This window comes from Panulirus ornatus, chromosome 17 (genome assembly GCF_036320965.1).
Source record: "Panulirus ornatus isolate Po-2019 chromosome 17, ASM3632096v1, whole genome shotgun sequence".
Classification (NCBI taxonomy): Eukaryota; Metazoa; Arthropoda; class Malacostraca; order Decapoda; family Palinuridae; genus Panulirus; species Panulirus ornatus.
The window spans coordinates 3,856,704-3,873,264 of record NC_092240.1 but is presented as its reverse complement, the minus strand read 5'-3'; the positions used below and the strand labels follow the sequence as shown (position 1 = coordinate 3,873,264).

The following is a 16,561-nucleotide window of genomic DNA, read 5'->3' as shown; positions in this document are numbered from 1 at the left end:
AAGAAGAAGAGGAGGAGGAGGAGGAGGAGGAGGAGGAGGAGGAGGAGGTGGTGGTTCTAGGACGAGAGGAACGGTATGATGGACTGACGATGTGTGAGGGAGTCGACCGTTGAGGAAAGCGTGAAGGCGGAAGGGGAACACGTCAAGTATGAGGCGATGAATGGAGTAGCCTGCCTTTGTACGGCGGGATACCGCCCCGGGCACACGAGGCCACTGAAGATCTTAGAAAAGAAGATAAAAAAGGAAGCGGAAAAGAATATAGCGTTTGCTCCTTGACAGACTCAGAGGGGGTAAACGACGAAGGTGTTCTAAACAGAGACGGGAGACTACTGCTTGTGACTCAATACGTGAAGAAAACGTTCACACACACACACACACACACACACACACACACACACACACACACACACCTGTCCCGACACCGTACAAACAGGTCACGACAGACCACTCGGTGTCCATCTGCAGCAATCATGTCATCGCATGACCATCCACGACGAACGCTGCTTACGACCTCATGACTTTATGACCATCTCCATCTGTCATGTTATCTTTCTTCATCGTATCGTTTAAAAGCTTATATATATATACATATATATATATATATATATATATATATATATATATATATATATATATATATATATATATATATATATACTCCAGGAAATGTTCAATACGAGGCGCATGGCCATCGCTGAGCCATGACCTCGTGGCTCAGGTTATCATAATGGATCGGTCGACCATGGATACAATACCATGAGATGAGCGGCGTCTCCCCCCCCCCCCCCCTACACACACACACACACACACACCACCACCACCAACATTCATGACAGTCGTAACCCACATGCAGACACCCTACTTACATCACATCCTTCCCCCATGACCACCATTATAATAATACCCCCCCTCCCCGCCCCCGGGGCCTCGTTCCCTCCCTCCCTCCCTCCCCTTCCAACATTCTATTCCAGCTGGGGCTTCCAGACTTCTCTTCTTCTTCTTCCCTCCCCTTAAGCATACCAGTTAACCTGACCTTTATGTTATCCTCACATGTCCTTCTGACTTAAACTGCAATTCCACAGTGACTGCTCCGCTCTCCCTCGCGGCCACATAAACAAGCGAAATTCTTGAGGCAATCTTTACGGCCCCGCTGCTGCTGCTCGCCCTCTCTCCCTTTGACACTTGCAGGTCTGCGGCCGGCGGAAGTCCGATGTACGACGACGCGCGCGCATAAAATTCTCCTCTCTCAGTCTGCATGCTGGTTACCCATATATATATATATATATATATATATATATATATATATATATATATATATATATATATATATATATATGTGTGTGTGTGTGTGTGTGTGTGTGTGTGTGTGTGTGTGTGTGTGTGTGTGTGTGTGTGTGTGAAAATGGCGATCAAGTACGATTTCTTTTATTCATACTCGACCGCCGCGTTATCGAGGTAGCGCCAGGAACAGACGAAGAAAGGCCACATCCGCTAACATACATCCTCTAGCTCCCTGTCCACATCCAGGACCCACAGACCTTTCCATGGCTTACCCCAGACGTTTCACATTCCCTGGTTCAGTCCACTGAAAGCACGTCGACCCCAGTATACCACATCGCTCCAATTCACTCTATCCTGTGCACGCCTTTCACCTTCCTCCATGTCCAGTCCCCAATCGTTCAAAATCCTTTCCACTCCATCCTTCCACCTCAAATTTGGTCTCCCGCTTCTCCTTGTTCTCACCACTTCTAACATCCTCTTTATCAATCTTTCCTCACTCATTCTCTCCAGGTGACCAAACCATTTCAATACACCCTCTTCTGCTCTCTCAACCACACTCTTTGTATTTCCACACATCTCTCTTACCCTTTCCTTACTTAAGCGATCAAACCACCTCGCAACACATTCTGTCCTCAAATATTTCATTTCCAACAGAGCCATCCTCTAACCCACAGCCTTATTCAAAGTCCATGCCTCGCATCCATATAATTTTGTTGGAACTACTATTCCTTCAAACATACCTATTTCTGCCCTCCCAGATAACGTGCTCTCCTTCCACACATTCTTCAGCTGTTCCAGAACCATCACTCCCTTCCCAACCCTATGACTCACTTCCGATTCCATGTTCCATTCGCTGCTATGTCCACTCCCAGGCATCTAAAACACTTTACTTCCTTTAATTTTCTCCCATCAAATTCACTCCCCACTATCCTGACCATCAACCCTGCAAAAACCTAATAACATCGCCTTTATTCATGTTTACTCTCAACTTCCTCCTTTCGCATACTCTTCCAAACCTAGTCACCAGCTTCTGCAGTTTCTCACTCAAATCTTCCACAAGCGCTGTTGTCATCAGTAAACAGCGCAGCGCCAGAAACGGGCGAGGAAAGGCCTCATTATATATACTTTACCTATCATACTGCCTTAACAAATAGCAAGATTATGTGTCTACTAAACGTCCCTCGGTCAAAACACAATTCCCTTCCCTATATATGAGTCAGGACGAGTACACTGTATAATACTGTATCCACACTACACACTACCTGACATCCACACCACACACTACCTGACACTCACACCACACACTACCTGACATCCCCACCACACACTACCTCACACTCACACCACACACTACCTGACATCCACACCACACACTACCTGACACCCACACCACACTACCTGACATCCACATCACACACTACCTGACACTCACACCACACACTACCTGACATCCACACCACACACTACCTGACACCCACACCACACTACCTGACATCCACATCACACACTATCTCACACTCACACCACACACTACCTGACATCCATACCACACACTACCTGACACCCACACCACACTACCTGACATCCACATCACACACTACCTGACATCCACACCACACACTACCTGACACCCACACCACACTACCTGACATCCACATCACACACTACCTGACACTCACACCACACACTACCTGACATCCATACCACACACTACCTGACACCCACACCACACTACCTGACATCCACATCACACACTACCTGACATCCATACCACACACTACCTGACACCCACACCACACCACCTGACATCCACATCACACACTACCTGACACTCACACCACACACTACCTGACATCCACACCACACACTACCCGACACCCACACCACACACACTACCAGACTAAAGCCCCATCCCACATGAGGCAGCATTCATCTTCCCACAGCTCAACATCAAAACACCGAGAGAAACAAATTTCCTTGAGCCGAAAATCGAGAAGCGTTTCATCAAGGAAATAATAATAAAATGTAAATAAAAACGTTCATATTGTGGCTCTTGCCCCCGACATCAAAACCTCACAAACTGCATCACTGAGGAATTCTCATATTAGCGTGAAATGGAATTCACGGGACGAGTCCTCCCCGCGGACCCCCGTAAGTGGACACACAAACATAAAATTATCACATTTCAAGCCCCCTGCCCCGGTCCACGGGTGCCCCAGCCTCCTCCAGCCCATCCCTACCGCCACCCGGCACCACACGTAGCTCATGACCGACCCCGGCTGGCGGTATATGGCAACCCGGCCTCCGTATTGCGGGGTTTCACTGCCGTGTGTGTGTGTGTGTGTGTGTGTGTATCGTTTACCTCTAACCCTACAAGCGCTCAACGCTCCAACACGTTCTCATTCTTACAGATATCATACTGCAATATGAACACCTTCCAGAATATCAAAGGCATTTGGACTAGGTTATATAATAATAATAATAATAATAATAATAATAATAATAATAATAATAATAATAATTATTATCATAATAAAATAATAGTAATTATTATTATTATTATTATTATTATTATTATTATTATTACTATTATCATTATTATTTGGTAAACAGAGAAGAGGTAGTAAAAGCTTTGCGGAAGATGAAAGCCGGCAAGGCAGCAGGTTTGGATGGTATTGCAGTGGAATTTATTAAAAAAGGGGGTGACTGTATTGTTGACTGGTTGGTAAGGTTATTTAATGTATGTATGACTCATGGTGAGGTGCCTGAGGATTGGCGGAATGCGTGCATAGTGCCATTGTACAAAGGCAAAGGGGATAAGAGTGAGTGCTCAAATTACAGAGGTATAAGTTTGTTGAGTATTCCTGGTAAATTATATGGGAGGGTATTGATTGAGAGGGTGAAGGCATGTACAGAGCATCAGATTGGGGAAGAGCAGTGCGGTTTCAGAAGTGGTAGAGGATGTGTGGATCAGGTGTTTGCTTTGAAGAATGTATGTGAGAAATACTTAGAAAAGCAAATGGATTTGTATGTAGCATTTATGGATCTGGAGAAGGCATATGATAGAGTTGATAGAGATGCTCTGTGGAAGGTATTAAGAATATATGGTGTGGGAGGCAAGTTGTTAGAAGCAGTGAAAAGTTTTTATCGAGGATGTAAGGCATGTGTACGTGTAGGAAGAGAGGAAAGTGATTGGTTCTCAGTGAATGTAGGTTTGCGGCAGGGGTGTGTGATGTCTCCATGGTTGTTTAATTTGTTTATGGATGGGGTTGTTAGGGAGGTAAATGCAAGAGTCCTGGAAAGAGGGGCAAGTATGAAGTCTGTTGGGGATGAGAGAGCTTGGGAAGTGAGTCAGTTGTTGTTCGCTGATGATACAGCGCTGGTGGCTGATTCATGTGAGAAACTGCAGAAGCTGGTGACTGAGTTTGGTAAAGTGTGTGGAAGAAGAAAGGTGAGAGTAAATGTGAATAAGAGCAAGGTTATTAGGTACAGTAGGGTTGAGGGTCAAGTCAATTGGGAGGTGAGTTTGAATGGAGAAAAACTGGAGGAAGTGAAGTGTTTTAGATATCTGGGAGTGGATCTGTCAGCGGATGGAACCATGGAAGCGGAAGTGGATCATAGGGTGGGGGAGGGGGCGAAAATTTTGGGAGCCTTGAAAAATGTGTGGAAGTCGAGAACATTATCTCGGAAAGCAAAAATGGGTATGTTTGAAGGAATAGTGGTTCCAACAATGTTGTATGGTTGCGAGGCGTGGGCTATGGATAGAGTTGTGCGCAGGAGGATGGATGTGCTGGAAATGAGATGTTTGAGGACAATGTGTGGTGTGAGGTGGTTTGATCGAGTAAGTAACGTAAGGGTAAGAGAGATGTGTGGAAATAAAAAGAGCGTGGTTGAGAGAGCAGAAGAGGGTGTTTTGAAATGGTTTGGGCACATGGAGAGAATGAGTGAGGAAAGATTGACCAAGAGGATATATGTGTCGGAGGTGGAGGGAACGAGGAGAAGAGGGAGACCAAATTGGAGGTGGAAAGATGGAGTGAAAAAGATTTTGTGTGATCGGGGCCTGAACATGCAGGAGGGTGAAAGGAGGGCAAGGAATAGAGTGAATTGGAGCGATGTGGTATACAGGGGTTGACGTGCTGTCAGTGGATTGAATCAAGGCATGTGAAGCGTCTGGGGTAAACCATGGAAAGCTGTGTAGGTATGTATATTTGCGTGTGTGGACGTGTGTATGTACATGTGTATGGGGGGGGGGGCCATTTCTTTCGTCTGTTTCCTTGCGCTACCTCGCAAACGCGGGAGACAGCGACAAAGTATAAAAAAAAAAAAAAAAAAAAAATCATTATTATTATTATTATTATTATTATTATTATTACTATCATTATTACTATGATTACCATAATGAAAGAATACGATAAAAAAAAAGGTGTTTCATTACCAAACAATTACCTGTAATACACAAGAGGATCTTCTCAGCTGAAATCTACGTTGCTGACATCCGACCCAACTGTATGGGACCAAGTCAAAGGTAAACACTTGGGTTAAGTCAGTCGAATTCTATAACATAACGTGAAGTTGAACGTATATATTCTTTTGAGTTACGTCATTCACTGTAGCTTCGAGTTATCTTCCAAAGAGGCTTCAACGTAAAAGGAGAACAAATCAGTCGACTATACAGCATTACGTCACTGATAAACATTTCCAATTCCGGACATAGGCGTGTTTACGATACACATTGCGTCATAATCCCACGTCAACACTGTTATATATCCTGACAGAATGGAAACCACAATTTTTTCTAATGGGAAATAGGGGAGGGGGGGGTGGTGTCTCTGAGAGCCCACATTATATGGACTACCGTGGTGTAGCGGTTAGCGTTCCTGACCGGGACGCATTCACGGGCCGCCGCCCCACCCAGGGTCGAGCGCACAGGTTCCAATTTGGTTGCGGCAGTCGGTCCACAGTCAACCCAGCTGTTCATTCGTCCCTAGGGGCTGATCGATAAATGGGTACCTGGCTCAGGCTAGGATATATATATATATATATATATATATATATATATATATATATATATATATATATATATATATATATAATAATAATAATAATAATAATAATAATGAATCTTCCTAGTGGATCAATATATCCTTTGGCCAGCTACAGGAAGCCAGCGTTAGCATGTGGTCTTCCAATCATCTTGAAGAGAAAGCTCAAAGACTTCTTTCTGGGTGGTGGCTATAACTTAACGCTGACGGCCTTCAAGATTAACCTGGCAGATGATAACAGGCCGACGGCCCAAGTCAAACAAAACCAATCACACAACCAACGCAATATGGATTTGTCTGCTTTTTCCTAATCTATCAAATAACGCAATATAGATATTTTTTTTTCCTAATTTACTGCGCCTTTATGGTACTTCCCGAAACATCTCGAGTCTGTCACAGTGACGGCACCGCACACCCTACGTAATGACAAACGCACAAAAATGGACAAAAAAAAAAAAAAAACTCAAGAGCAAGTGTGGTTGTGTACGTACGAACACATTGTACCTTAGTAAACTTAAGTCTTTTCCAAGTCATTAGGAAGTTGTTTCCACTTAACTCCTATTACTTACATTCTCATGGAATTCAATACATCTGATGCACGTAAGCTGAAGACCCGCCACCAGTAGTGAACAACTTTGGAATAAATAAATTCATAGTTGATACATAAAACAGCTGAAAGCAATAACCAAGAAAGTTTTATATGATAAATGAAATTACTTTACTCTGGCTGGCAGAGAAAATATCATTAACATACGTCAGAGCCTTGCGAAGGTCGTGTGACAAGATGGTTTCAGTAATCACCGGTGTTAATCACTTAAATACATGTTCCGAGGGAACAATGCAAACGCAGGTATCACATAATGGGGCAAGTCCTCTGTCTCATAAGTGACCGTAAGTCAATATACAGCGACCAATCCTCAGTCGACAGAAAACTGTCTGTGTGACCACGAGATTCGAGACCTGTAGCATGCCATTAGTTATTCTAGTAATAATAAAACAAAAATCCAGCCTTGTTGCTTGCACACACACACACACACACACACACACACACACACACTTGCCTCTCTGATGTCTCTACGTCTTCACTAACCATGCAGTCGTACTCGAACAGGACACGATCCCCTTCCCCTAGCAAGGTATAAACCACTGTGGGTATTTTCTACTCCAACCTGTTGCCCGTGAAACAAACCATTAGGTTACGATGGTGTGTCACTCACACCCCCCACCCCCTCCCCCCCAACTGACTCTGGCGCGCTCATTAACCGCTTGATACGTACTCACAACACATACTAGGAATCGTGAACGCCCCCAAGTGGCTCTTTCCCCTTTGTTAATCTCAGTGTTTCCTCTTGCCTCTTAGAATCATCTCCCCTCACTCCCCACCATTGTTAAACCCTTACCATCCCCCAGCGATGGCTTCTCCGGCCGAACCTTCATCATTTCCAGCAAATAATTGTTCTGCGTCATTAAGTCTTTTCTGGGGATTGTGTGTCACCAGTACCACCGCGGAAACTTTTTTTGGGCCGGAGTTTTACCTTCCCCGTTCTGTCCCGTCCCGAGGGATAATCCTCCAGTGTTGCCAGAAACTTCTGAGGCTGTGCCTTATCGGGAGAGATAATAAGCCGGCTCCTTAGTATTATCTCTCCTCTTATTTTATTTTCCTTTCGATGATCAAACATGTCGCGGGCAAAACATGCCCGAGTCAAAAGGCCATCCCGAGGCTGAAAGGAATCAAGCGAGGGGAAAAAGAATTTGGAAATTAATCAAGGCTCCCCAGGTGTTTGTGAACCTCACTCTTCAATGTAGAGAAGCTGTATGAGGACAGAGAGAGAGAGAGAGAGAGAGAGAGAGAGAGAGAGAGAGAGAGAGAGAGAGAGAGAGAGAGAGAGTGGAGGGGGAAGCAAGGGGGAGGGGGAGGTATGAATCATAATGGTCAGTCGTCGAGTGTCAGGCCTCCACCCACACACACACTGCCGCCCCGGTGTGCAACTACTACCACCTACATGCGCTGTATGAGGGGGGAGGAGTTTGCAATCGTGGGGCCACCCACCCCCCTCCCCATTTGGTCATTCTAAACTATCAAATAACTTTATTTTTTTGTTTAACTTCTACATGATCTCCACATTTCCTGCTTCCTCACGTTCACTCTAGTTCATTGATCCACCACTCTCATACGATACTTCTTTTTAACAAGTTTCTCATTTAATTTCATGTTACGTCCGCTGGTTGTCCTATCCCTATATCTTTCGAGGAACTGCTCATTATCTACGTCATAAATCTTTAAAAAAATTCAAAAGTTTTGATCAGGTCACCCCTCACTCTCCTCTCTTCCATTCCGGACAAATTCAAGGCTTCTAGACTTTCCCCGCAACTCGGCTCTTAATTCTAGTATCATCTTTGTTATGCTCGTCAGGAATTTTTCTATTACCTCTGTGTTTCTTGACGTGCGGTGATCAAACATGAGAACTATATTCTAGTTAAAGGCTGCTGAGTGGTGTAAACAGCTGGCTCAATGCTTCCTTATCCACGACCTCGAATGCAAATCCAATATCTACCAGAAGAAAGTTGGTTTCCTTAACTTTTCAACTGCAGTGGGACTCTAGTGACAGGTGTAAATACTATTTGTACATTACGAATAAAGACATATACTCATGTTGGCCTGTCTCTTAACCTTGCATATATGTACAATCTATTTACTCCAATGTATGCATAAACAAACCCCAGTTTAAGCCAGATGCGTAACTACCTATTTGTACCGTACGCGGAGGGTTATAAATTCGTGGGTCCCCATCTACTGAACATTCTCTACTGTCATACAGCTTCCTAAATTCAAGAAAGCTGTCTACATTAACCATGTTCTCAGTCATTATATACCATTCATCCACTTCTCTAATAACTATAAATACTTCTTATCATCCTTATCAACAAGTTTCTTTCTTAATTTCATGTTATGTCCTCTGGCTGTTCTATCGCTACATCTCATGAAGAACAGTTCACTGTTTACGTCATCGGTTTTAAAAACATAAAAGGTTGTGTTCAGGTACCCGTCACTCTCGTCTCTTCTAAGTAGGCAAATTTGGAGCCTCTAACCTTTCCCTGAAACTCAGCCCTCTTAATTATGGTGCCATTCATGCTGCGCTCCCCTGAACCATCTCTATCAACTCTGTGCTTCTTTTATATTTAGGTATCTACCTTCTCATGTCTTTCCCCGATACATTTTAAAAGACAGGTTCTTCGCTTCTTCAAAAATTTGTAAATGTTTTCCCCTTGTCTCTTTTTTTCCTTTCGAAATCTTTTCTATATATCATCAATTAAATACCGGCCTTAAAGTGGACCTTTGTCTACAATCGCAGCCTCTTAACGCAAGAAAAAAAAATAATTTCAACAAACACTACATGTACCTAACCACTTCCACCAATACGATCTATATCAAGCCACCCCCAACGAACCAGGCAATTTTTATCATGACCTAAATTTACTCTCCTCATCTAACCTGTTACGGTAGAGGGAGAAGAGTCTCCTCCGCCCAGCACGATGAGCACAGGATCTTCGGCGGGCATGAACAAGGTATCTACCACGCAGCCTCTCGAGCACGACGGTGTGATCCTTGATCACGAAAGCACGACCCCGGCGCGATGGCTGGCGTAGCCCGGTAGACGGTTGACACGGGTAGCAAGCGTTGCGATCCCCCCGACCCCCCACCAGCAACAACAACAACGCTGACCAGGAGGCAAATATGCTGCCAGGAACATATATTTGTCAAAGGTGCAGTTTTAATTCTGTAATCTGGGAATACGGCTACAACATATTGCTATCATTAGGTGCGACTTCCGGGGAGCCATGAAAACCCAAAAAAATCTTTCAATTTATCACGGATACAAACTTTCATAGGACTTGGGCGCCTGGGCGACCATGGCCGCTCCACTTTGGTTTAGCCACGTTGCCGTCTTACCACACAGGACTCGCTCCCAGCCACTTGCTTCCGTACTGACCTTCATACAGTTAAGTTCTACCACAAGAAACATCACGATCCACAAAGCAAGAACTCATGTTTTATAGATTCAATAATCTGTTCATGGAAGGTTTTCAGAGGATATTAAAATCTCGTCCAAAAAATTATGCATTGACGCAAACAAGCTAAGAACAATGCTGTAATCTACCGGTAATATTTAGAACCAAATGTAAGATATCCCTAGGGTACGATTAACCAGTTAATGTTTCTATCAAGTCTTTTCTTTTAATGTATACCAGTAAACTAATCAAGTACTTATAGAAAATGGATATATAGCAATTCATAAGATACAAAAAAAGAGGAAAAAAAGACAACTATGAGAAAAGCGGCGGAGGAGGCGTAGGAACGGTGCTGGGTAAACAAAGGCCGCCCCACCTCCAAAACGGCATATATCCACAACTATGACAACCCTGTTCAAAATTAGGACTGTAGGCCACAAGGACACAATTTCAAGAGCTCTGGGGAAGCACAGAACCTCCAGGTGCCTCCCCTAAATCAAGGCCTAATGCTTCAGCCTACACCTCATACACTTCATCCGCCACTTCAAAAGAGGAACACTGAAATCTTACCCCGAGTCTAACCATTTACCTAACCCTTATGACCCGGGGATCGCACCGTTAAGCTCAAGGGCCACAGGGTTGTCCTCGTCATAATGACATATTATAGGGTTCAAACAGACGTCCAGTCTTTTTCCATGTTATATGTAAAGTAACTTAAAAGAGCCGGATGAAGCAAAGTTCGACAAGCGTTAAAAGCTCTATATGAATCCGCAAAAAAAAAAAAGCCAATCCCATAGTAAGGGATATGTAAGGTAAGGTTAAGTTCCAGACCCATTTGTAAAGGTGGAAAATCTCCGAACCCATCGTAAGGTAAACGTAGGGTTGGGCGATGTCCCACACCTTAGCCTTTACGATAAAAAAAAAAAACCTCCAAAATCGTCGTAAGACAATGTAAAGTGCCAGACCCAGCTGTGGGGGTTGAGTACCTCCGGAAACATCGTAAGATGCACTACGGTAAGAAAAGATCCCACTCCCAGCTATGGGGGGGGGGGGGTAAAAGACCTTTTAAACCATCGTAAGATATACGTAAGGTACGAGAAGGTCCCAGTCCCAGCTATGGGGTTGGAAAACCTGCGAAACTATCGTAAGGTATACATAAGCAAGATAAAGGTCCCAGACCCAGCTGCAGAGGTAGCCCTCCTAATCCATGGTAACGTATATATGTAAGGTAGGCTAAGGTCCAAGACTCATCTGTTGGGGCTGTTGAATAACTCCGAAACCACCGCAAAGAAAATGGAAAGTTAGGTAATGTCAACAGCACGAACAATCTATGGACTGATTACTTTTACCAAGAACCATTTTGGGATAAAAGTTAGGCCAGTGGGCCGGCCATCCTTGTGGTTCCTGGACTCACCTTTGATGACTTGAGAATTGTGTTACCTCTTGAGATCCCACAAACCAGGCAAGCAATTACGAGTATAGGCCAAATTCTGAGAACCTATGTATGGCAGACACGGTATATTCCAGAAATGTTTAATATATTCTTGATGTTCATTTTCTTTTAAATAATAACAAACTATTTACAGAGATCTGGAATAAAAACTCTTACCGGAAAATCCTGTAACTTTGTAACTCGTTTAGTTTAACTTTCTCCATCGTATTTTCATCAACCCATAACAACACTTCCAACTTGCAGTTCTTACAAAGGTTAATCTCCCCTCCCACATAAAAGACCCCACAACCATGCAGACACGGTCTCGGTTACAAAAGACCCTGCAGACCATAGCCACACAATACACCTCAACCAGTCTCGATCACCATTCACCGCACATCATCCAGCAAACACTCGCGCTACTCTGTACACTATGAAGAATCGCTCGCATTCCCAGCAAAAACACGCTACCATGGGTCACCCTAGATCAACGCAAATTACTCGAAAAAGCAACTACTACAGGACGGCCCACACACACACACACACACACACGAATGCTGGCGGACATACCGGTACAACACATCAAAAACAGTTTCAGTACATAAATCAGCATACTATATGTTGTACAACCAGCCCCCTTAAATGTCAGAAAATTACGTGACAACAAACTTCATCAAATAATCAGAAAATTACATTGCAAAACACCTCACTAATAATGTTATCAAATGGACGAAAATCACTTGTTTTTTAAGCACGCAGACACCACACAACATACTAGCCCTGAGACAAGAAAACATTTGTATCAATTCCATCTGACAGAGTAATTACTTTTAAGTTCCAATCCACACAGAAAAATAGAAATAAATTTTACCTTACTGCCTCATACGCCCTATCCCTGCATACATACGCTATAAACATTTCCATTAACAGCATTACAAACATATATGACTAGCGCAGGTTTGGCCCTTTTTTTTCCAATCAGTATCTTCTTCACACAATCTCCTTTCATCCACACCCTTCGCTTTGAATGGCTTTGCGTGAGCATAACTTTTCAAGAAAAATGACACTACTAACCCTGGCACCTAGTGTCTCTCAAGGTAGTGACAAACACAACACAGCTTTTGAATCAAAGGTTCATGCGGATCACACTTCGCTAAGTCAACATGACATCCTACAGCCTCTCGACAATCCCATCATATTGAAGCAATTATCATTTGTCGGCTCTCGACAAACCCGTATGACTTCGCCGAGGCCTTTGAGAAAGTACTCCACAAAACACTCTAATCTACTGATAATTCAATTCTATGAGATCACTGCATCTATTCTTCAGGGCATCGCTGCTTTCTATTTCTTCCAGACTGTCCGGCTAAACAAATGTTCATTGGCGAGTTTGGTTCCTATCGTTACCTTAAGGCACCGTACATAAGCACCTCCTTTTCTCTCATTTGTATTAACGAATGGTCTCTCCCAATCCCTAATTCTTTGGTTAGATTCCGCAGAAGGCCACTTTACGTGGTCAACGTTTCTGATGACAGACATATCAACAAAGCATTCACGCCTTTAACCGAGATATTCTTAACCTTTTTCATGCGCGTGAATACACTATAACTTATGAAGTTATTAGTGTTATCAAGAATCAGGAACCTGAGGGAGGAGGACAAAGGATAGCGACTTCAAAATTTATCATGAATGGCGTGAATCAGGCAAACTCCGGTACTTAAAAAAAAATGCAATGCGACCTAACAATGTTTCTTTGCCAACAGATCGAGAATATTCGTCTGAGTAACCCACAGGGAACACAAATAAGGTTCAACGTCATCTTAGGGTGGTATTGCGTCTTGATTTCCAGTAGAGCAATGGAACCAGACTCACATAAATGTGTTGACAAGAAGGAACGAGAACTACCAAATCAAGGCAAGCGTCTTCTGTAGGTAGCAGCGCAAGTAATCTGTATAAGAACTCTGCTGTAAAAGATGTTTAATTAATTCTGGCTTTTCCAAGGATCAAAAAACTACGAACCCTTTCTTTAAACAATGAGGAACACATTCATGGTGGGTGTCTTCCTATCTATGTCAATCAACCTATTTTACGCGATCATCATTACCCACTACCCACAACCACACTTCTTAAATCTATACAGGAAGCAATACAGACTTAAATATTTACGTGTGTACTTAACTACGAACCTGCGTTGGAACACAAAGAGCATTACCTCTAACGCAAATACAAAAACTAAACTTTCTGCGCATACATCGCCGTAGTTGCCCCCACACATAAACGACTTGCTTACATTATATTTATCCAACTGACAATGGCAGTTGTGCAATTCACATAGAATTTAAAAAAAAAATATAAACACAAACGCTAAAACAGATATGTATCGTAAAAATACGAGAAACCCAAGGATGAAAACTTCTAGATAAACGACACATTTTCTACAAGAATAAAGTCAAGCTAGATACTGCCACAACATAAAATCACAAATAATCACATGGACAATGATAAAAACAAATCAAGGGACACGTGGCTCACATACCCAAATGCCAGACAATCCCTATATGCACAGTCATATGAGGTAACTTTTATTTTTCCGTACCATGTCAGTGACCTGAACTAATCCAGGCCACCAACCATAACAACTCCGAATACTTCGGCACTGGGGCAAGACCCCTGACACTCCTTGTCCCAACGAACAGCACACCTTACGCTCACTCCTTTCCCACTTTTATAGTCCTTCCCATTTCTATACCAGACCTACCCATCCCTCAACCTCCTCCCAGCAATCAATCCTTATCTACATGATACGCTACAACACAGGCGTCCCACAGTACTCATCTGAGTACATGCACATTTCTCGTGCATGTACAGCGATCACCCCGGCAACTTAGTAAACGAACTACCACCCGTCAAACAACTACATGAACAACAAAATTTCTCACGGTCCAACTCCGGCACAAGGTTGCGGTCCGACAATGGGGATGGTATTATTTCATGTACTGTAGCTAATTCTTAATTTTCTTCCTTATCAATTCGGTAAACACAAAACAGGATTCTATTTACCATCATCCCCTATCGAAATGTATGGATACCTACGTACGTATTTGGCGCTTGAGAGAGCACATTTACGAGATTACTAAAGTATTCAGAAAATTAACGTCCCTGATATCTCATACCCTCATGCAAAGCTTGCATATTCATTATTCATACTGAATGAATTATAATACAAAAATTCAGAGACGCACTTCCTGAAGTCTTCATGTTTGGTCTACACGTCCATAGCAAAACCTATCTAATGATCTTTTAATTATCCATTTCTAAATCAGCTTCTACGTTCGTTTCAGATCAATTGACAATTTCTGACGATTCCAAACACTGCATATTCAAACGTATAAGCTTCTAGTTGTTAATTGCTCCCCTTCAGTTCTTCAATAATAATAAATAAATAAATAATAATAATAATAATAATAATAATAATAATAATAATAATAATAATAATAACTGCCCCTTTCACTTCAATAATAATAATAATAATATCAATAATAATAATATTCAAATGAACATTACACGGTAGCTATTAGCACCAGAATCACATGAAGTAGGTTTTTACTAATCACCCACACGATAAGAAGCCATGCACGTCTGGCCACTTCCAACCAATCCGTTTAGCAATGATGTGGGTAATTCTTCTGTTAGTATTCTGATTATCTAAATCTGTTTTTCTTCTTTTTTTCTAAACTTCAGTCATGATCTGATAAATTCCCTCCCCTGGAATTCCCCACTGTGATACATGACAAATGAAATACAGTAACCATATACATAAATTAATGACTTCCTGCTGTATTATTCAGCAACCTTGACCATGGCGTGACCTCATAACCCTACTATACTTACATAATCCGTAAACCAATTCCAACGCTGTGGCAGTTGACATGTTACAGGCAAGCTGCCAAATTATTCATTCTCTTCCTTATCCAGGTTGTCACTGAAATGTCTTACTGAGCTATAAACCTGCATCGCTCTCGAACACAATTATGTTTATTTTTAGTACCCCGAAAATGACCATTTGCAACATATAGATTAACGGGTAAACATGAAAATAATGACGTATCTCTCATATGTTCCCCTGGTCGCCATAGTAACGCAACTGACTGATCATCTCCACTGCCTACGACCCGTCGCGCATTTTACAGCTCCCTGTACTTATTAGCACTCAGTACTCTGAACTACTCACCTGAACACGCTTCAATAAGCGTCTTATCATCAACAAATGCTGTCATCTTAAATTCTACAGACTGAAAACAGATAATTTTTGAGGCCAAATATCAACATCGCCATTTTCACACTATTATCTTCCTCCTGTACAAAAATACGAGTGTTTTCGGTCATGATTCGAACAGATTTCAGGGCCTACCCCAAGATGATTATAACAGAAGGTTACACAGCTTCCCGCATGCATGCTAAATTAGTCAACCGTTAATTATAAAAACTACAAGGACAATACCTGGTTTGTTGTTGGGTGGCAGGCCGATCACTATGGCTACGGCATCAGTTGCTACGGGCCGGCGCACTCCCGCGCCGCGGACCAATATACCACAACAACACACTCACATATTCCGCATTACCCTATCCATTCCACCTCATACAGCCAGAGGACTCACCAAATCACCAAGCTGGTTTATCTGGGAGATAAAAGATGTGCTGGACCACCAGGTTCAATGGACTATTCGGAACTGCTTTGTTTATCGGAAGAATTTTCCTTAGTGACGACTATAGTTAACATTACCGTCAAGAGATG

At 42.8% G+C, this 16,561-nt stretch overlaps 1 protein-coding gene across 1 annotated transcript in view; it reads right to left on the bottom strand.

Moving 5' to 3' along the window:
• Window positions 1-16,360, bottom strand: part of LOC139754514 (DNA-binding protein RFX2-like) — a 291,540-nt gene extending 275,180 nt beyond the window's left edge. The window contains exon 1 of the mRNA XM_071671804.1: window positions 16,268-16,360. The gene's annotated coding sequence lies outside the window, so the exon portion shown is untranslated. The remainder of the gene's footprint in view (window positions 1-16,267) is intronic.
• Window positions 16,361-16,561: the final 201 nt, after the last annotated feature.